Source organism: Asparagus officinalis, chromosome 6, assembly GCF_001876935.1.
Source record: "Asparagus officinalis chromosome 6, Aspof.V1, whole genome shotgun sequence".
NCBI lineage: Eukaryota > Viridiplantae > Streptophyta > Magnoliopsida > Asparagales > Asparagaceae > Asparagus > Asparagus officinalis.
In genome coordinates this window covers 50178500-50202895 of record NC_033799.1, presented here as the reverse complement: position 1 = coordinate 50202895, position 24396 = coordinate 50178500, and the positions used below count along the sequence as shown (strand labels likewise).

At 33.6% G+C, this 24396-nt stretch overlaps 1 protein-coding gene across 1 annotated transcript in view; it reads right to left on the bottom strand.

Annotated features, from left to right (window-relative positions):
* LOC109846168 overlaps positions 1-24396 on the bottom strand; it is a 40483-nt gene that overhangs the window by 11344 nt on the left and 4743 nt on the right. The gene's annotated exons all lie outside the window — the stretch shown is intronic.

Here is a 24396-nt window from a genome sequence, read left to right as displayed (position 1 = left end):
TCCCTACCCCATCCCTCCCCAGCAGACCCTCCATTCCCTCCGCACATCCAACCCCAGAATCGACGGCCGCTTCCTGCTTGGCGTCGGGTTTGATAAACGACCGGCGTGATTAAAGAGGGGGAGGTGAGTGAGGAGAGAGAGAGATGGTCAGGTGGGATGGGGGTAGGGAGAGGAGAGAGATGCACGGGACTAGTAGCCCCGTGCACTTCAACAAAGTTTCTTCACAGCAAAATCGACCCAAAAGGGTCGATTTTGCCAATTATTTTCTTGAACGGTCGATTTTGCCAATTAATATTAAAAAATGTTATTTTTAATAATTTGTCCAATATAAAACTTCGGAGTTTTAGTGCAACAATAGGGACATTAAAGCTACTAACGTTGAGTTAGACTTTGTAAAACATTATTGATATTTATATTAATAACAAGGAAAAATAGGTATGAGGTGATAGCTCATTTTACAAAATGAGCTATCAAGAGATGCACATATAATTAGGCTTGCCCTAGTTGTCATATCAAAATGTCTAGGCTCATTATTTTATCTCTTTGTAGCTAATTTTGCTAAATGAGCTGCCAACTCACAATCATCAAATCGTAATGAAAATGACAATGATAAAATTATGAAAACATGGACCGAAGTGGAATTTCCTATGTATATTGTTACATATAATCAATACAGTGCCTACGCATGAATAAAAGAAATAAGTTTAGGCAATCATTCAAGAATGATGAAAAAAAACTCATATCAAACACATTGGTATTTAATAATAATAAGTCATTAAGCCCTAATACTTAGCAATGATACGAGAGCATGAAACAATTTAATTGTCAAAGAGATACAAGAATAGGCTGCAATGCAAGGTTGGATATCAATCTGACTGAGAAGTATATGGGGTTATAAATTTGTTAGCAAGCACATAAATCATGAACTGACGCCTAGACAAGATTAACAAACATTATACTGACATAAAGGTGATAAAAAAAACTTTAAAAACCTAATTAATAGTTTCATGAAGATGGACTTCAACTAACAACAATTTCACGAACACTAAATTTTGATAGTGACACTTAAAGATGAACCACCACAACAATACTATGGTCATATAAGAAAGCAAAGAAAGAGTAATATGTGTAATGAATGCATATCAACCATTTGCAAATTCCTAGATAAAAGAAGGTAAGATTCATACTTTTATTTCTTTATTAAATTGGACAATACAAAAACCATGACGACCGTATTCTAGACATATGGATGAGCTAGATCTTCATTCTTAAAATTACAAAGATATTACATTGGATCTTACATATAGACTTATCAAAATGGGTTTACATGCATTAATCACCACAGATAGTCGATTTTCTTTATTGTGCACTACTTGCAAATGAGGAAGAAGACACATTTGTTTGATTACTGACGGAGCAGTTGAAGAGTATAAATAGAGTAGGCTAATTTCTATTATTATGGATCGAGGTCACTTATTGTCCTTACAAAACCTTGCATGGTAAAGAACTCCTGAGCTATTTTAGTAGGTAGAAACATAGTAAGTAAATAGATCCATGTCCAACATTCAAATGCACTAAAAGAAAATCCAATATACATGAGAATGAGAAAGGTTGGTTACATAAAATATATGAGTGAAGAAGTTATTGGTTTTCATGTTATCTCAAAGATACTTTCTTTGCATGAATGACATTAATTAAGCAAGCACATGAAAGCATAAATGCCTTTTATGAACATATGTTTTTTTTTGAAATAAAAGTAATTTATATTAACGAGAATCAATGGAAGGTACATCAACAATAATATCCTAACCAATGAACTCCAAAAAAGATTCAATTCAATAGTAATGCATGCTACTCGCAGCTCTAAACTTCGCAATAGAATCAACAACCTTGTTGCCTTATCCCATTAAAAATAACTGGTATGAACGAAAATTGCAAGCCTCCAACAAAGTAGACTTACATATGTGAGCAAATGCCGTTAAGCTATTCTCATCACCATTTAACCAATTGACAACCATATTTACATCCGATTCAAAATCAACCATAGAGCCTCACATACTTTTAGCAAAGCAAACACCTTGGAGAAACATTAAGGCCTCCACCATGGATGGTGAAGAGAAAGCAATACAATCTACCTCCACGGGCACTAATGAACTAGCCGCAATAATCCTGAATCACCACCTCATAGCCTATTTTCCTACTGTCATCCAAGAAGGCACCATCACAATTAATTTTCCACTAGGTTAAGGCAAGTGGTCCCCAACTTTTTCGCTGCTGTAAAATCCCCCATGTACCCTCATATGTATCCCCATCAAGTTCTTTCACGTAACCACCCACACCATCTTAGCTCTTATCTCTGAAGTTACCACCTCTTCTCTCACACAATATCGGTTATGACCAAACCACAAACCGTAAAGGCAGGCCTCACATCGACCTCCTCTTTGTGTTGAAGTAAATTAATAAGTTGAACCCACCAATCCAACATGGAGAACATTAATTCAAACAATGGAATAGACAAACTCACTTATGTCAAACTTCCATTGCTCTAGAACATTGCATCAAGACATTCCATTGCGATTCCATAGGGATTACCCACAGGGGGATTCCTCTCTATACCCCTCTTTAAAAAAAAAAGAGAACTCACTACTATAGGCCTGGCTTAAACAAGCCCCAAATCAAGGTCAAAAAGGCAAACCAAGCCCGCATGAGGCCCAGCCCAATAAGGCCTACTCAGATCTCACTCGCTAGGGCTACAACTTAAGCTTTTAATAAAATATTTAGCCAACTCAATTTTAGTACCCATGGCTCAATCTAACTTGAGCCAACTTTAAGAAAAACCCATGAAGCCCAACCCAACTTGAGCCAACTAACAAAACAAAGCTAATAGGTTGTTGGGCTCCTGTTCTACTGTTACGACTTCTATCTATTTTTATTTTTCCTCCTTTATATATAAAGAGAATTTGTAGTTAAAAGCACAAAAAACTGTCATGTCACAAAATTGACATGTCTTTTCTTAATTTCTAAATTTTATATTTTATATATTATTTTTAAAAATTTAGACAAAAAGATTGGACTCTACTTAATTATCAAACAACTTTGGCTCAAATAATATACTTGCTTCCTCTACTTGGAGGTTCTTTTTTTCCATTTGGATTTATGCACCATTATACTGCACAATTTTGATAGAATTTGAGTAAGACGACCGCCTAGATTTGAAAACAAGTATAGTAGGTTAGTGTGAAATTTCCAATTTAAAGCTTGCACATGAAAAATATAAGGCTAAATATATTGCACTTAAGTACCTTTCATATACACTATTTTTTCTGACATTTAAATACCCTACAGTTTATATGATTTTGCGCTTATATAAACTAACTCTTTTTTCTTGACATTTACATACCCTATAGTTTACACCACTTAGCATTTATACACTCTTATTTGTTTTTTCTTGACATTTAGATACCATATTGTTTTTTTAATAGCACTTTACTACCTTCTTTTAATTAAATATTCTCTTAAAAGTTTCAATGCAAAAGGCACATGATAAAAATTAGTTAATTATGACCTTAAAATATTTAGATATATAAGTGCAACTTTACATGAGGCTAAATAAGAAAATGAGATTTTTAGTTGAAAATACCAACTATAGGTATAGTTAAGATTTAACTATGGAAATTTACTTAGACGTCGTTTAAAAAAATACGGTATTTAAATATCAAGAGAAGATACCTCAAAGAAATGTTAAGAAAAAAGATATAGATATATAAGTGCAAAGTCATGTAAACTATAAGGTATTTAAATGTCAATAGAAAAAATATATATAAATGCAAAGTTATAAACTATAGGGTATTTAAATGTCAAGGGAAAAAAAGGTAGGATCAAATGCAAAGTCATGTAAACTATAAGGCATAAAAGTGCTACTTAGCCAAGATATTAACAAAACATGAGACTAATAGTGATCTACAATTTAGGCCACCTTAATGCTTGATAAAGATATTTTCTAGCACAAACCAGCACATCATTAACAATTAATATATAACTACGATGCTTTCAAAAAGTTCTGAGTTTGAGAGCCAAACTATTGGACTTTAGGGGGAAAAGGAGGAATTGCACCATAAATATCCCTATTTTACATACAAAGACAGATGGGGTAGCTTACCTTTCAACTATAAAAATAGCCATGTATCCATCTTTTACTTGGGTAAATACAAAAAATCTCTCGATACTTCAGGGTCACAAAACCCTCCAAACTTGGTTTTTCCTATTAAAAACAACCAAATTTCTCTCCCATAATCCCTAAGGGAGCAAAATTTGTCTCGGAAGAAAAATATATTCTTAATAATTTTTTTTTGCAAAAAAATCCTATACTATATAATTTTCAAATAAGCATTTTCTATCAAAAATCACAAATAAACCTCAAGAGGAAGAGGACAAGGCAGCATCCCCATCCCAAAGTACCATCTGCGACACCCACTCGCCAGTGACGATGATTTGGGGTTAAGGGTTAGGTGGAAGGGAGAGAAGGGGGAGGAGAAGGGGGGGTGGAGGCCCCTCCCCATCATCAATATAAGCAGCAATTAATGCTAAATTTAGGTGGAGAATGAAGCATAAGAGAAAAGAGGTTTGTTTGAAAATTATATAAGGTGGGAGTTTGTTTGAAAATTATTTTCTATTTTGCAAAAGAAATTTACAAAATGATTTAAAAAATAATAACGTGGAAATACACAAAATTTTCTTCCAATTTTAGGATCCTATTACTTTTTAAAAAGATCTAAATATAGCACAAAAAGTTAATGTCTAAAATATTTGTTAAAATTTATTATATACAATGATGAAGAATGATAAGTGAGTCCTAACATACATATTTCTTTGAAGATGTATTTAGCATTTCAAGAAGGGGCCTTCTTGGTATGTAACGAGTATCCAAACAATATATATCAAGCTTATTGTTGTTCAGTACATTTGTAAAACATTAACTAAGTTTATTAAGTATCCAAATTTTCGAACCTAGTATCAAGTATTGTGACTTACATATATATGATAGTATTGTTTTACTGCACTTGTAAGTATTCTATGATTAATAAGCAATGACAGCTACAACTATATGTTATACATTTCTTCTCACATTCAAAATTGTATAAGTGAAATTGAAAAGAAAAGAATTTTATCAAAATTTTATTTAGAAAGGGAAGCCGTAAATTGAGATAAAAAGCTTATAGTTATATATATCATATATATATTATATATATATATATATTATATATATATATAGAGAAGAGAGAGAGAGAGAGAGAGAAAAAAACATGTCAACTTAAGTGGACCATCCACCAAAGTTTCTCTCCATACCTAGAGATCCGTGCATTCATATGAAGAGACTTTTTATCAATGGATATAAACTTTGGTAAATGGTCCACTTAAGTTGACATAAGTTCTCTCTCTCTCTTCTCTTTTATATATATATATATATATATATATATATATATATATATCACAAAGGAATCAGACACACTCGTGTGACCATGGGTAAAACACTATAATTAGGCTAAATACTTATATTGGTATTTTAATTCCACCCCATTTATCAAGAAGGTATTTTAATTAGGCAAACCTGCTTTAAGATATTTTAATTAATTCAACTTACCAACAAGACCCTTTTTCTCGTCGGCGACCAGTTTTCCGGCGAGCTCGTCACATGCGTGGCACGTGATGACTTAAACTGTTTTTTAACTGCTGATGTGACACGGATTTTTTAACGTGGTAGTGTTTAAATGCGGGAATTAACCGCCTACAAATCGCAATTCACCCAAAATAGGACAGATTCGCCCATTTTATTTTCAGAATTTGAACGAGAGAGAGAGAGAAATAGAGTGAGAAATCGTGGAGGAGGCAGTTGAAGGAGATAGATTGCAAGGATTCTATGTGATGGTGTTCCTCAGTTGATGCAGAAGGTGATTTTCGGAGAACGACGGCTTAGTACAAGCCGATGCGAAGGTTTGATTCTCTTTATACTTATGAGATCTTTTGGTGGTTTTTAAGAGGATAAGTTAATCACGTATTTAGTTTGAGTTAAATGAAAGATAAACCCAAAATATGTTGCCTTTTGTTAGATTTGATAGAATTAGGGTTTTCACAGTTGGGGTTTTTTCCTAATAAATAGGGTTGAATTTGGTTGAAATAGAGTGAAATATATATATCTTTGTTAGTGATTTTTTAGGCACATTTATATGCAAATTATATTAGATTCTAAAAAATGTTTATGCAATTTGCTTTAAATTGGCTAGAACTGAGATTGGTACTTTGATTGTTAATTACAATACTATTACTTTTTTTCGTAAATTATGCAGATGACTATGCAAATTAGGATTAAATATAGACATGGGGTTCATTTGACTTTGGAAGTAATGTGGCGTACATTGGTGATTCATTTGATGTTGAGTTTTATAAAACCATTCCCACATTCCATAGCCACCATTAGGATTCTGACATTTATAAAACCTTCTCTAGGATTTTTATCTGTAAATGATGAATAATACTCACAATCCATTCCACGCTTAAAGATTTTCTTGCCAACCATCATTGCTTCCTCATTCCACCTTCTAATATCTGCCAAAGCATTCAAACCGTGATTAATACTTATATGTGATCCCAATTTTTCACTGACATTGCTTGCTTTAGAACGAGAGCTTGAACTTCATGACGACATAATATTTTCTCTTCCACGCTCAATCTCAGTTTGAATGCCCCAATTTGATAAAACCTAGTTTCCAATCTCACCCAATCTCAACTTGAATCTCCTCTTTTATTCACCCAACTGTTTTATCCACGTTAGAAAATTCGTACCACATCAGCAGCTAAAAAACAGTTTAAGTCATCACGTGTCACGCACGTGACGAGCTCTCGTCGAAAAACTGATCGCCGACGAGAAAAATGATCTTGTTGGTAAGTTGAATCAATTAAAATGTCTTAAAGCAGGTTTGCCTAATTAAAATATATTATTGATAAATAGGGTGGAATTAAAATACTAATATGGGTATTTAGCCCTTATAATTATAAGGGGAAAAACAAAGCAACGACACGCGACTAAGCTTTTTTCCCCTGTATAAAACCTAAAGAGTAATACCTACCTAAAAATTAGTAATATTAACAGTAAATAGCACGAAAAATGTAGTTGTTTTGGAATTTGGCCTCCTAAAATTCATCAATTATGAATGGGTGCTATTTTAACAAATATATAAAATTTTAAAATTAATTGATTATTTTAGTTATTTACTTCCTATTTGACTTTATCCCCCTATTAAATGTAACACGTAAAATTTTAAATAAATATCAAAATAAACCAAGGAAAAAAAATCTTTTTATATTAATTACTATATTAAAATCAATCAAATGCTTTTAAAAAGATGTTTCCAGTACTTCTACCCAAGTTAATTACCTAATAAATTCTCACTATGCGTTTCAATTTCTCATGTCACTCTCACCAATTAGGAGAAGGTATTTATAAGGTCAGTTTATTTTTTTCTCTATTCATAATTAAGATTAAACGATCAAATGGTTTTTAATGCACATTGTAAATTATCCAATGGCTTGTGATCTTTTATAAGATTAAATATTTTTCCTCATATTTTTCTCTATTTGGAGTTTTAAGAGAAAATTAAACAAGGGTTTATGTATACTATTGCACAACCAAATTTAAGTACTTATTTCTCACTTCAAGTCCTCTTTGTTGCTCCATGCAATTGAAAACTACAAGGTATGAACACATTTTTATTGTCAATAAATTCTATCAATTTTATATATTTTTCTTTTATTTTTTTATATTTTGCTTTTTCTATGGTTGTAGAGTTGGCTTTGGAGTCAAATACTCTGGATTTCTACATATAAAGATTTTTTTCAAGAGGTTCTTTAACTTGAAGGAGAAATAATTTTTTTCATTGATTATTTGAAACATCAAGGAAAATGAAATGCCTTCACAAAGGAAAAGTTTGAGAATAAGAGCGTACAAATTGGGGCAATTCATCGACTCCAACAATTTCAAAGATATTCGAAAAAAACCAGAATCTATAGAAAAATCAACATTACCTCGTCTAAGAAAAACCCGCATATGCTGATTTGACAGATTCTTCATCAAATAAAGAAGATATATTGCAAAGAGAAAGAGAACCATCTTGGAAGTCATAATTCCAGATAATGGTCCTTCGAAAAAAGAAAATAAAATTACAGATATTGTTGATTCTACTCCTAATAAAGAAATAATAAACATAAGGGATTGGCAGCGAAGATTCAAGACCCGATAAAGAAAAATGGGTCTAATCGGTATTTTTTCTACAGCTAAAGAGCCTTCAATGTGTATCAAGAGGCGGCGAAGCACATCTAGAAACAAAAGAATGCAATATCAAACTTATCAAAGAAGAACATTTCTGAAGTGAAAATATTAAGCCTGACAAGTTCACCGAAAAAGAATAAATCCATTCATAACTCTCCCTCTTCTGTTTTATATGTACCCTACCCGTTAACAGAAAATGTAGTAGAAGTTTGCGAGGAGGAGCAATTATTTGCTAAAATGTTCAAGAAGAAAGATATGCAAATCCAACTTTGGATTTATATTTTGGTTTGGATTTGGATTTGGACTTTACACCCAGAGTAGTTTAGGGAAGTAGAGGATATTGAATCAAATGATTTTAAACCGAAAGATGTTTCATTTATGAATTGTGGAAGTTACAAAGATGATTTCCCAAGTTTAGATAGTATAGATTAGAGGAATTTTGAATTGTAAGAGATAAAATAAAAGGTTTTGTTTCTTTTTTCTTTGAATTTCTTAGGATTTTCTCAGATTATTGATCAATCTAACAAATGTAGAGCAATTTCTTCTCTAAAGATGAGTAACTTTATATGCCATATTTTTATAATTATCTCTACAAGCATGTCCTTCTACTGTGTTCGATTCAATCTTTAGTTGCAACGCGTGTGTTAACACAAATAATTGCTATTAAAATTTTGATAATGTTAGTAGTATTAGATGTTAGTTGGTCGTGTTTAGCTGTTTAGTCTATATTTTCTGCATTTTGAGTTTTAGCCTATCTGTTGAACTATAGAAATATTTGTAAATGTTTGTGTAAGAAAATAAATAATGTTGTTATACTTATCATGATCATACTTCATCATTACAATTACACACGCACACACACGCACACACACGCTCCCGCACACACACACATACGCTATAATCAAGCTGAAAGTGCACAATCAAGGATTAACACACACACACACATATGACATATATATAGATAGATAGATATACACACACATACGCTATAATGTTGAAAGTGCACAATCAAGGATTAACATATGTATGCTATTACAATTAAACATATATGATATAATCAAGTTAAAAGTGCATAATCAAGGATTAACATATGTAAGAAAATGAGGAATGTTGTAATAATATATCATAATCATACTTCATAGCATGAATATCAGCTTATATAGCTATTACAATTAAATATATATGCTATAATCATAGGCGGATTTAAATGGTGCCCAAGGGCGCAGTTACACCCCCGAAAAATTAATGAATTGCATATAAGTTCTTAAAATATTTACAATTTCCCCCCCATAAATTTTAAAAATTGCAACCAAATGTATTACAAAACATTAAATAATTTAGTAGAAAATGAAATTAGCCCATTGGAAAGTAAAAGCATATTTAACTTTTCAACAATCAAAGCTAAATAATTTTGTATTGCATTTGGATTCCATGAATGTATCCTTATCCTTCATCTCTAAAGATATGGATAAAACGCTGAAATTTAGGATAGTTGAATATTAGATTAATGACAACAGCAGTTGAAGTTTTCATTTTATGCACTTAGAAAGTAGTGGGTAAATTAATATGAAGGATAAAGCAATTTAATTAACCTTTGGCTATCCAATTTTAGCACACGTTAGTGTATTAATAGCATCCACATCTCATTGTGAAAAAAACCAAACGACTCTAAATATATCAAGGAAAAAACACTTCAAAAATGAGAGCCTAAATGGCTCTTTGTGGTTTCATTTCCCTTTACATCACCTCAAAGTTATCTTTCTACCAAATCTTTTCTTTTCGTTTTCTTTGCGTCAACTCATAGTCAAATTTGTCGGAAATTCGGAATTCAAATTTCCAAAATTTGATTCATTCCTTTAACAATATCTCTCTTCTCAAAGTCTCCAAAATAGGAGTCGTTATCTCCTACAAATCTCAGAGTCCACTCTCATATCTCTCTCAACTCTCTCAATTTGACTCCCACTCTTATTCTCTTAGGGTGTGTTTGGGAACTTGGATTTGGGTCTGGATTTAAAATCCAATGTATTTAATATCCAAATATCTAGTTTGGGTTCTAATTTAAACCTAGATTTTAAATCAATTGATTTAACAAAGAAGAATTTGAAAGCTCAAAACCCCTGATTTCAAATTCCAACCCACCATTTGTCATTTATCAAATCCCGACCCGATAACAAAGGAATTTTCGCGATCCCCTCTCTCTCTCTCTCTGGTTTCGATCTCCCCCTCTCCGCCTCCCCTCGCCGTCGCCTCCCCGCACCGTCGCCTCCCGCTGCTCACACCGTCGCCAAGCGAACGCAGCCTGGCCAGCGCCAGTCCGTTCAGCATGAAGGTGAGCAATCCTGATTAATTTTTTGTTAATTTTTGTTTGGATTATTTGAATGAATCTGTGTGTTGGTGGAATTGGTGGATGTTTTTTGTTTTGTTTCCATGTGGATCATTATTTTGAATTGTTTAATAGGGATAAGTTGATTGGTTGATCTTTTGAATCGCAATCTGGATTGTAAATTTTCGACGGATGGTTATAATTGTCCAAGAGATTAGGGGAAATTGGAGGGTTTTGAACGTGTAATTGATAACGATGCATGATTCAACGGTATTCATAGCTCTAGTTTGCAAGTGCAGAATCGTGATGGTTACATGTTTTGTTAGGCAAACGTGGTTCTAGGATTGAAATTTTAAAATGTGAAAACTGGTAGTATATATTAGTCTATATGTATTATATGGATGTGATCACCAAAAGCTTTTGTATGTGAATTGCTATGCATGTGCATCTTCAGATATCCTTGATATATTTGCATCATATGGTAACAGTAGAGCACTTTTTTTGAAAATATGCCGACCAATTACGGATTCATACTTGTACATATGCACACGTGTGTACACTTGTGACTTCTAGCATGTATCAGGATGATTGTTATACATAGAGAGTAGCTCTCTAGCATTATCTTCTTGTATCATTAGAAATTCGTTCTGAAATGCCCGCCCAGGAATTCTTGTAAAATAATTATTTCTGAAAATTATACGATTGAAAATATGTCAATTAATCATATCTATTGATCAGGCATGGGAGGGTATGATTTTGTCCTTTCAATGTATGCAAATAATCTTGCACTTAGATGATTGTGAATTGCATATAATCTGTCAGTTTCCTTGTTCATTCATTTTGCATGCATCGTGGCTGTTTTATATTGGTCTTGTTGAAAGAATTTGTGAACTGTGCTAATGTTTAGCTGAGCCATCCGGGCTTTTGATTAATATGATTATGATTTCTCCATCCTTTCAAGAATTTTGCTGATGTTAACCAGAAGGAAACATAGCAGTGAACGTAAATATGAAGGAAGATCAGTGTAGTGTACAGTGTACATGTAAATGCATCTGTTTCTCTGCATATCAACTAGATTATATTTGGTTTCGATAGTGTGATGGAGAAAAGAGCGGACCATAATGTGCTCGTGGGTGGTATTTGTTTTATCGTCGGAGGATTATTGAAGTGTTACTAATATTATCCTGTAAGGCTATTCTAATTGATGTGAACCTGCACGGAATGCAGATTGTATGACGCTTGACAAAAATGCGTAATGGATGATCTCAGAGGAGGGCATTGAGTGCACTCAAACCTAAGCAACATGACATGCGCTCCTAACTAATTTGCATCTCTTAATTTAATCCTATAAATTCCCGGGATACTCTCATCGCCAAGGACTGCAGGGGAAGTTTAGCAAGAAATGGCCGCCAAGCGTTCTGCTTCCCTTCTCAAGCTCCCAGTTACCATCACACTGTTGGCTTTGTTAATTTCAACAGCAGGTAGGTACGCTGCGTGAAACCTTACAGAGTTCTACTCTGATGATAAAGTAATTATGTTCTCTCTTCGTCGTAGTTACGGGTGGAGGCCGTGGTATGAGCGATGGGGAAGTAATTATGTTCTCCCTTACAGGTAGGTACGCTGCATATAATCATCAATGTATGCAAATAATCTTGCACTTAGATGATTGTGAACTGCATATATCCTTTCAAGAATATATGATTGTGAACTTAGATGATTATATGCAGTTCACAATCATCTTGCACTTAGATGATTGTGAACTTCTTGTATCATACTACTTTTCTTCATCTCAATGTTATTTGAACAATATTTTTAACCGAATATTTCTAATTTTTTGATGATTTCTTATGAATGCATTAGGGTTTGGCAATTTTGATGGATTCTTTACTAATTCAAGTAAGGAGTGCTTGTCTCATCTCAAAGGTACAAAATTTTCATTTTATTGAGAATTCTGTTCTTTTTATTTAGTGTATACTTGATTATGATGCATTTCTAAATGCATTTCTTACTCATACTCTAATAACCTTGGCATATCTTCCATTTCTTTTTATTTAGTTTCTGAATGCATTTCTTACTCATACTCTAATAGTGTGGAAATCAAAAGTTTCTTTTGCTTCATTTACATGCTTATATTAGAGTGCAAAACCACGATGTAACAAGTTTTCAATTTGACAAACTCCCAATATATGGTGGAGTAGAGCTTAATGCAATCCCACTATCATTTCAAATTAACTCCATCATGCATCTTGTTTAGAAATTCCGTTAGCTACTATATATCAAAGCTGATATATTAACAAAATATTAAAGAGACAGCAGTGCATGGATACGCGCGCTTAATAATATAGCAGGGGTAAAGATAGGTGCATACTGATCCATATTTACTTTGTTGAACCTAAAGAGCGTGATTCTCAGGAACCAGTGCCATAGCGTCCAAGTGAAATAATTAGACATTGAATATTCAATGTAATTTTAGAAAATTAGGGGAAAGAACAAGGGAGTTTCTTGTAGATTTAATCCCAAGTGAGTAATAAATAGTACACAGACTATGTAACACCATCTTATTCAATCTCTTAATTTTCCCTCGTTTGAAAGATGATCTGCTCAATGGTAAAAAAATTATTGATCTGCTCATTTTCTCTTCAAAGCATTGGCTATTTTTATCACTTGTATACATGCTTATCTTATTCAATCTCACTTATCCGACATTTTTGTTTAATTTGTTAGCTTGTTAGCTTGATTAAAAAAATTTATTGATCTGCTCATTTTCTTTGTAGGTTTTGGGCTCATATCGTGATGGCATATGAATTACTCTTTTGTTGCTGCGGATAGGGTTTATCATACAAGAACTTCTGAATCCTCAGTTGCAATTTCTTTACATCAAGGATACTTCTCTTCTCACATGCTATTCAGTTTGTAACTCTTTGTATTTTTTCTTATTAACATTTCTCTTGGTATATCAAAGATCAAATTGACTATGTAATTGTCAGTTGTACATGTATTTGAGAAGATAATGGAATTGTTACTTATTTGCTCTGATATCAACTTATTCTCACTTTGAATATGTATGAAATATGAAACAAGCCTCAAGTGTTTTCCAACCTGAATATCTATGAAATATGCAATGGTAATGTATTATTTAGATGTTTTTTTTAAGATACTTGATATGTTTGTAGAGTTTTCTTCATTTTTATTTTGTTAAAACTCTTACAAGTTATGGTGGGCAATGAATTTGAAAACTTAGCAAATGTAGCTATCATCGCCAAAATTATCTATATGTGTTTTTTGGTTACTATTTTACACATCTCCATTGCATTTGATGTAAACAAGATGGGTTAAGAGAATAAATTTTTATCAATTTTAAATTCAAATTCATGTATAATAAAGTACCCAAACACTAGATTTTAAAATCAAAGATTTCAAATCATTTCATTTAATAAAGATATCCAAACAAAAGATTTCTTAAATCATGGATTTCAAATCCTAAATTTAAAATCCCTTGATTTTAAATCAACTTCCCAAATCCAAATCAAAGTTCCCAAACGCAGCCTTATAGTTTTTATCAAAAGAAAACTCTTAAGAGTCATAGTTTCTCTTTAAAAAAATCTCCCATGATTAGAAACTCTGTTCACTAGATTTAATTCTCCAATAGATCCTTATTCTTCCTCACAATACATTTCATCCTCCCCATCTGGTGGCGGTAGAAGTGGTTATAATTCTCACATTCTAATTTATATTCTTATGAAGCCGGTGTTAGTACTAGTGGTCTAATCTATAATGCACCCTACGATTCTTACTACCTTGCTACTCCCACCGGTTATATTGTTGATCTCACAAGTAGGTTATATTGTTGATCTCACAAGTACAATTATCTTTACTTATCCAACAGTAACTACAACTACCACCCTTAAACTCTATTTCTAGACGTTCTATTTCACTTTCTTCGATGAAATTGCAATAATCGTGTAGGATGCTAGCACCCATATCTACCATCGCTAGACATTCTACATCTTCTTATCCTTCACCTCGGCCCCCTCGATGCCTAAGCCTGACTTTTTGACTTTCTCAAAATATAGAGACTGAAAAGTTTCGGAGACACAAACAAAAGACAAACAACCGATACATAAGTTAAAGAACCCACTCCGACTACACAGAAAGATTCAGAAGAAAGTTCCTGAGTTTGGCCTTATTTTGAAAATTTTGTAGATGCAGCCAGTAACAGATCGGCACGTTGTTTATCATGCAAAAACGTCTACAAATATTAAAAAAAATTAGGAGGCTAGAACACTGTCTCGACATTTGACAGATAAACGCGTAAAACTTACGCATTTGGGGAAAGGGAAAACTCAATCATAGATTATTGGAGGTACAGGTGGATTATCGACATTGAAGTATAAACCTAAACACAGTAAGAAAAATTTAGCTAAGTTCTGAATTTCCTTTTAATATTACCAAAAATGATTTTTTTCAAAATTACTCTGTTCCCAAAATATCAAAAAATCAAAAGAACAACGATTACAAGAGAAATTGAATGCCTTTTTTCCTCTAAAAAAATATCTTGCAAGCTACTTTATTTTTGTCGTCACCAAGATAGCTTTGACCTCTTATGGGAGTCTACTAATTATAATCATTATATTTGTGTTACTGCGCATTATATTGATGAAAATTAGATTTTGCAGAAAAGAATATTCTCATTCAGGAGGTTTGAAGTTCCACATAACGCATGATGAATTCATGTTGGAATTTCACAAACCTATCGTGACTATAGGGGGACAAAGAGGAAAATGTTTTCTATCTTTTGAAAACGCTTCAAAGAACACATCAGCAATTTCAAAATTGAAAGAAATTATGAATCCGTTGATGAAGGGTAAATTTTTTCCATATGAGATATGTTTGCCATATTATTATTTGTGTGTAGGATAGAATGAAATTTTTTATTAGCATTTACAGAAGCTAAAATGGTTTATTACTTGTATAAGAGATAGTGGTCCAAGAAAATAGACTTTTAAAGAGTGTTGAGATATTTACAGATTAAGGAGGAAATTTCTTAAAGAGTGATTTAAGACGAGATGAAACTCTACTTACAAAAAGCTTGTTGATGTTATCCATTACCGAAAAAGCCGTTGATGCATTTATTAAACGTAAACATATATATAATCTTTCCATAACAGCTTACGAGTGGAATATTTATGAAGTTTTCTGTCGGTTCCTTGAGAAATTTAAGGCTGCAACCAGAACACTTTCTGGAGTTTAATATTCTACTATTAATTTAGTGTTTTATCATCTTAGTAATATTGTTGAATTATTTGTAGAGTATAGAACTTATGAGTTTCTTGCAGGTTGCATAAGGAATATGGACCGTAAGTTTAAAAAAAAAATTTTGACCATATATATTTTATTTAGCGGCTGGTATGGATCCTAGAATAAAACGTGATAATTTATCAGACATGCTTACGCAGTTTTTCTGATAATATGGACTATGGACATAGACATAATACTGAAGATATTATTAAAAATTTGTGTTCTTTGTATAGAGATGTTATGTGCTCTTTGTGTAGAAATGTTATGTGTCCACAAGTTCTAGAAGGACGCATGCCAAGCTCATCCTATGGTGATGCTATATGGGTGCCAAAATGGATGAAGAAAGTGGTGATCAAATCAAAACAAAAGCAAATCTTAAATGCAGGTTTGGCTAAAGTCCGTATGTATCTGTAAATCAAGTATTACCTTCAAAAAAGAAAAGTCATTGGTCGTCTTTTAACATTCTCGAATACTGAAAGAAAGAAACACACAACTATCCTATTCTATGCTGTGGCTAGGGATATATTAATCCCTCTTGCTTCGACGATTGTATTAGAAAGTGCCTTTTTTACAAGCAGGAGTCACTTCCGACTGGAGAACATAACTTACAATGGTACTAGTGGAAATGTGTATGTGCTAAAAAACTGGATCGACGTAGAAGAATAGTTACAAAGACAAGAAACAAAAACTTTTCTTGAAGAATATGATGAATACAATTTGGAGGATGTCGGCTCCTTGAACATTGATAGTTACCCTTCGTTTTCTTTTTATTTTCTATTGTACTTGTAATTTAAATTTAAATTTAAATTAAAGTTATTTTCTTAATGTAGGGCTTTCTACGAAGTCTAAACCACGTATAATTGTATGTTTGTGATGTTTTTATGTGATCTTAATTTTCATGCAACATAATACGCATATTTTTTTCATTTTAAATAAAGAGTTTAAAATAGTAAAAAATAAATTTAACACAATTTTATAAATGTAGATATAATTTAAAAATAATTGAAAAAATAAAAAATAATTAAAAAACCAACTCAACTTGCGACCCGACCTCCTATGGGCTAGGCCTAGCCCGACCAACCTAAGGCGAGCTATTAGCCGGGCTGGGTCCATCCCCAACTTGAGGTTAGAGAAGCTTACCTAGCCTACTAAGTCTTGCCCAAACTCTGTTCAAAATTGGCTAGGACATAAACCCGGGCGCACCGATTCATAGGGCCAGCTCGGCCAGACCTATGTCTGACCTTAAATCAGATATAACATGTCTAGAAAAGTAGATGATTCAATTGCTAAGTCAAATGCAGCCTTAAATTTTCTATAAAGTCTGAGAGCATAAAATATTTATCAAACTCTATTATTATTCATATTGCTTCGCAATAATACTTTAGAAGCTTAAATATTGCAATGTCGTGCATCCATTGTTCATCTACATAGAATATAGTACTATGAAATTCCTTAAATCTAATTTAACATAATAATGTGAAGTGTATGTCTACGTAAAAGCAAGGTTTAAATATCGGATGTCGGGTTCATGTCGGACGGCTGAAATTCATGTCGGATAGCGGAAATCGGGGATATATCAGGGAACATGGACTAAATATCGGATTGTCATATCGGGTGGGCGCATATGTATAATATCATGTCCTAAATGTAATCTACGCATTCCTAAATTCAATATAAGCATACTTTATAAATTTTATAGACTAGACATATAAAAAAGTAAACAATAGCATTCCTAAATTCAATATAAGCATACTTTATAAATTTTATAGACTAGACATATAAAAAAGTAAACAATATATGATGTTTAGGATCACTAACTTATAAATTTTATAGACTAGACATATAAAAAAGTAAACAATATATGATGTTTAGGATCACTAACCAATTATATTTGCATTTTTAAATTGACAAATTACATAACTTAGTATGAATTTAGAAGAGGCAGCTGACTGTAAATATCTCATATGCATTAGCATTTGTTATATTTTAATTTTATAATTCAATTACTAACTTAAAATTAATTTTATTGACAGGGAAAAGATTCAAGAGGGAGGCTTACCTGATTTTGAGAAACCCCGGAGCAATCGGGCTTAGATTGATTATCAAACATTTGTAACATTATTTGATGGAAATGAAACAGAGTGAGCATTCAAATTGACAGTTGAATTTTCTATTGCAAGAATGTGATGGTGTAGTCTTAAATGCTTTAGGATGGAACTTTCTCTATGTGCATTTTGTCTTTTTTTACTTGCTGGGGATCAAATCATGAATTGTTGCCTCTCTTCTTTAGATTTAGCTATCTGATGCAGAAAAATATCGTGCATATGGAAAACAAAAATTATAACAGGACTTATGACCAACTTATAAATTTGCGCCCTCAGGATCCTAAGTTCTCATCACCAAACAAAAACATTTGAGATCGCTTTTAGAGATGAGACAGTAAAACAAGTCATCAGTTAGCAACTCAACAATCAACAGTAGGAAATAATCCCTTTTAAAGATGAGAGGGCGGCGAAGAACAGAAACTTGTGTGATTCTGAAAAAAAGGAAACATGCTTACCTGACATTTGAAGCCAGCGACGAAGATGAGAGGGCGCTCAGAGCGGCTTCAAGGGCTTCGGATTTCAAGGACGAAGATGAGATGGCGGCTCAAAGGGGGAAAGGCGGCTTCAACGACGAAGATGAGAAGGTTTTTCGAAAAGGCAACTTTCAAGGACAAAGACGAGACGGCTTTCGAGGACGAAGTCAAGGCGGCTCAAAGTCGACGAAGACGAGAAGTCTTCAACTTCGACGAAGACGAGAGACGAGAAGGCTCAAAGTCGACGAAGACGATGACGATAATCAGAGATAAGGCGAAGACGAGAAGCTGAGCCCTAGGGTGTTTTCAACGACGATGGTGCAGACGAAGACGAGAAGGCGGCGTAACTTCGTTCGGTTTTCAACGACGAAGACGAGAGAAGCTGAGCCCTAGGTTTTTCTCCGTTTTTGGTAATTGATCGGGTATCTTATCGGGTTCGAACTGAGCCCAATGAACCAAACCCAACCCATTAAGCCTGAACCGAAAATAACAAATATCAGACGATTTTTTCAACGTGAAATATCGGCCGATATATCCGATTTTTAGCCGATATATCCGATTTTTACCTGAAAATCGACATCCGACTTAAATTATCCTGATTCGTGTCGCTTGCCCACCCAAACCGCTATATCGGCCGACATGTCCGACATGTCGGCCGATATTTAAAACACTGCGTAAAAGTCCTTTAATCTCGAACATTGCACATGTACATGTTATTGTCAATTTTTAGTTTGATTATAAACGATGTTTTCCATCTACTCTTATCATCATTGAGAACCAATCTTTCTCGATCATTTACATTATTACTTGTCTTTGTACTTTTGTGTGTTCTCTATGTCATTCCAGCAAAGAAAGTATTTTTAAGATAACAGGTAATCTAATGACTATTGTTTATATATTGTCTATAAACCACGTTTGTTTTCATTTACATAGAACTTCTCTCTTACTTCATTTTAGTTCTGGATACTATTTTCTATTTCCTAACTATGTTGCTAAATAGCTCATAAATTTTTTATCATGCAGATCTGCAAGGAAAATAGATGATTAACATGTGCCATTTGCAACAACAATGTTGAGTAGTTGGAAAAACAACAATGTTGAGTAGTTGGAAAAACACTTTGAATGACATTGCATACAGGTTTACCTTGATTTGTGATAATAGAAATCATCGCTACTCCTTTCATACACTTCAACCACTCAGTGAATAAACATATGTTCTTCCTCATCTGCAAGTAACGCATAACAAAACAATTGACTACCTAAGATGATTGGCCCCTATAAATAGCGCAAAGCTAAAATCATTTTTGCGACATGAAATACAACATCCCTAAACTTTAAAAATGAAGATCTATATCATCCATTTACCCAAGATATGTTCCGCATAGTTCATGTATTTTGTCCAATTCACGAAAGTGCAAATAAACCTTTGGATCAAATGTCCTTTTATCTAGGAATTTGCTAATGCTTGTATTCACTCGTTGCACATATGACTCTTACTATGTTTTCTTATGACACTAAATTGTTGTAAGGTTATGGTTTTCTCCTAACTCCCACCAGCAATATTAATGCCTCTTAAAATCGTTGTTGGTGAAAGTACATGCAAACTTCCACTAAGTTTTTGAACACTCTTTGAATGATGCATTTTTTGGTGACAATGATAATATTGAATCTTGTTTGGGCTAGTTAACTAATGATTTATGTGTTCACTCACAAATTTCATGACCAACCATGCATTTCTATCTATTCGATTCACCCGCAACCTTGCCTTGCACCTACTCTTGTATCCGTTTGACGAGTAACCCTTTTCCATGACTCTTATCACATACACCTTTTAAACCTTCCTTATTACATACAAATGTGTTATACATGTCTTCTTCATATCCTTCCTAGACAGAATGCTCAAGCTAATGCAAACTCTGAACCTTTTGTACTTTGAATTACAGATTTGGATTTCAAAGTTAGTAGAGATAGAATTTCAAATAGGGGTTTATAATTTGCATTGTAATGATATATTGAGATTTGATATGAATAAAGATTGGAGTTAGAGAAATTGGAATGAATCCTCTTAGGCGCGAAGCCTTTATTTTCATATTAGGTGCTGAAAGTGAGTCTGACATTTTCTTCTTTCGTTTAATTTCGTTTTACCTTGTATCAAATCAAAACTCTCCACCTCTTCTAAATAAACTACACGAAAACAGTCTCACCTTTTTATCTAGTTAAGATTTAAGATTGCCATGTTATTAGTTTATCAATCAATTATTGATAGTTTAACCGCCCTTTTCCTCTCTCATGCTAGCAAAGAAACAAAACAGACTTTGTCTTCATCGCGAGAACCCAACAAAGCATCGGCTCTCCTCTAGTTCTCCACATCATCCACCTCCATCCAGCCTCCTTTCATCGCCGATCACTCAACCATTTTTCACCACCTCCACCTCTTGCCAAAAAATCACAACCCGATCCTTCGAACACAACTGTTGTTTGATTGCACACCAAAACTCTAATATCAACTCCGGATCATTTGTCATCACTTCTCTGACAACCACTTCATCTATGATGAACCTCATCTCATATACTCACCTTCCAACGAAGCTAGCGTTCTACAGAACCAGCCCCAACTCCAACTTCTTCCACAACAAACAATTGTCAATCCAATTGCCTACTGTCTACATCCAACATTTTCCAATTTCAACATCATTCGTCCTTTGGCTAATCAGGACTAGTAATCTATGTTTATAATTTTGTAAGAATTCCCTTCTTGATTCTAGCTCAGAGGACTTCAATTCAAATGTCCAGAATTTGTTGAAAACTGTGAGTGGAGCATGACTCTTACATGCCTCAGATATGACTTAAATTGTACTCTCATCAATATAGGTCATGTTATCATTTAAACTATTAGTTGTCGATTTATAAATTTTATCATTTATAATTTTAATTTTGTTGATTTTAATGTTAACTTGAATTTGCATTGCGTCAAATTTGTTTACTTAGTATTTAGAAACCTTATAGATTGTGTTGTGTCACTTTTTATATAAGCCTGATTTAGGACTTCAACAGAAGATTCTAGATAAATAACTTATGTGTATGTTCTTGTTATGCTTGCAAAGCCACATATATGATCAACATTTTTATTTTAGCCACTTCCAACACTCTATGTAATAGTTAGATGGAAATATTTTTGAAAATCAACAGGGGGTTGAGAAGAGTAAAAAATGCATGAAAAGTTTTCTCTTGCTTCCAAAAACTATCCACAAAGTCCAATATCTTACAGTAGCAAGTTTTAGTAGAGTTCATGGAGACATGATAGTCTTGGAGAAACTTCTGACATAGAAAGCTTATGCCAAAATAACTGTAATTTTACATGCCTGAATGATTTAGGTAGAATCTATGAATTCTTCATACACCTCTCTTATAAAGGAAACATCAGACATGACTCAAACTTACTCAGAAGCCGTATACTAGCTAAAAGGTCTCTACAATTTACATGAAATTTAACGTATAGAAGAGCACATGAAAGCAACCAAATATCATGATATATCAAGACATATTGCAAAGCAAGTATAAGTGCACTAATCTTCGTAATGAAAGAAAACATATCGAACCATAAAGGTTATTGTTTTGCTCAATGCCAGTGACAATAGAAGGCCTCTGTAATTCAAAAGACTTAAGCATAACCTAAAAAGTTGCCAGTTATGTGGCACAGATTGGTTTTTATCAATGTCAGTATCAATAGAAGGTCTCAGAGGTCTTCTAAAACACTTAAGCTTAACCTATAAAGCCAAGTTCAGATAAATAATAGTAATTCACATGCTGATTCAGTTTTATTAGTTCCCCATCCATGAGGACCATGACTTATCCAGACATAGGATTTTCAAAATCATATCCGATTACCCAAATCAACCCTACCCATATGCGAACCTGTAATGTTGACTCTGGCTGCAAAAAAGTCAGACAAAAAAAACAGACCTTAGAGTGCCTCCAACCAAGACTTGTCCCAAGGTTCTTGTAACTACATTACAATCACACAAAAGAAATTATCTAATGACAGCCATAGAAGATCAATAATAAATTCTGAACGCAAAAGAACAGTCCAGGGAAGTTAGATTTATAATATTGTATACCAGAGGGAATATACACCACATCAGGGTGAATATGAGAAAAGGCTATTTGTAGGGCAATGTGACCAATTTCATTAATCTGTACATGAAAGACTCTTCAGACCCTAAGAAGCTATCAGCCATCATTGATTAATGGTAACAACATAATAGAGCGTACAAATGTATGGATAGTTTGAAGAAAAATCTCATGCACAACAAAGTTACTGAAAGTGCTAGGTAGCCTAGGCGTTGGATATGATGCCTAGAGCCTAGGCGGGCCCTATATGTTTTCCTATTTTTTTAATTTTTAATTATAATTTCTGATAGTCAATGCCAATGTGATATACACCACATCAGGGTGAATATGAGAAAAGGCTATTTGTAGGGCAATGTGACCAATTTCATTAATCTGTACATGAAAGACTCTTCAGACCCTAAGAATGCTATCAGCCATCATTGATTAATGGTAACAACATAATAGAGCGTACAAATGTATGGATAGTTTGAAGAAAAATCTCATGCACAACAAAGTTACTGAAAGTGCTAGGTAGCCTAGGCGTTGGATATGATGCCTAGAGCCTAGGCAGGCCCTATATGTTTTCCTATTTTTTTAATTTTTAATTATAATTTCTGATAGTCAATGCCAATGTGATGGAAAGCTTAGGAGCTAGACTGACACTTAATAGATTTATTAAGTGGTAGTGGAGGTCTTTCTGATGTGGAGAGAGGTAGAGGAGATGTTCATAGTTTGAGGAGGTTGAAGGACGTGGAGGCTACAATGAAGGAAATCATGATCAATGCTTAAAAAGTGCAATCCATGTAGGCAAACCACCTAGGCGCTCCAAAAACCTAGGTGGGCAACCTAGATACTATCTAGGCGCTAGGCGCTAGGTAGGCAAGCAAAGTACCTCCTAGGCCTAGGCATATGCCTAGGCAGGCTAGGCGGAGGGTTTTTAAAATGTTGTGCACAACAAAACCAAGAAAATCTTTTAGGGCTAGCTAGACAGCTCGTGTTTGCAAAGGATGATTTTTCATATCTTGTCGTAGACAATTGAGAATAAGATCATCTTATTTATGTAAACTGAGAATTGACCAATGTAACATGGTTTTACCTCCCTCTAACCGGGGATTTAGGCTCCTACAGAACATAACTAAGTCCAAGCACCATCTCTCCACTATACTGATGAATCATCGAGAAAAAACCAACCAGGATGCCCAAAAGGGATAGAGGAAAAAAACTCAAGACTAAACTACCTAGAGAACCAACTAGCAATCACTTATAGGTGCATTATTCTGGAAGTTACTATGTAGCACAACCGCAAAGACAAGCTAGGTTTGCCACATGTGAGTATGTTTTACACTTCCCAAGAAATTTGTTGGAACCATGAGCATTATCCAAAGAGATTTTTATTCTTACACAAGTGGCTGTTGCAAAGGAAGAAGAGGAGAAACATACAACTGTTCCTATTAACATAGGCATAATGGCAGTTCTAATAAAAGTTTAGCTTATGGAAGAGAATTCTTGTACCAGACTTTGAGCCGTAAACATCTCACAAGTCATCTTAATAGGTTTTATCAATGACAGCTTGGAATTAGTTTGTAAATGCTATTCTCTTATTTTAGTTCACCCTCTTCTTGTTATGTTTTCTTCTTTATAGTTCCATCTCGCTCGAAATGTCCACCACACCAGATCTATATCAAATATATATATATATATATATATATATATATATATATATAGAGAGAGAGAGAGAGAGAGAGAGAGAGAGAGAGAGATTCT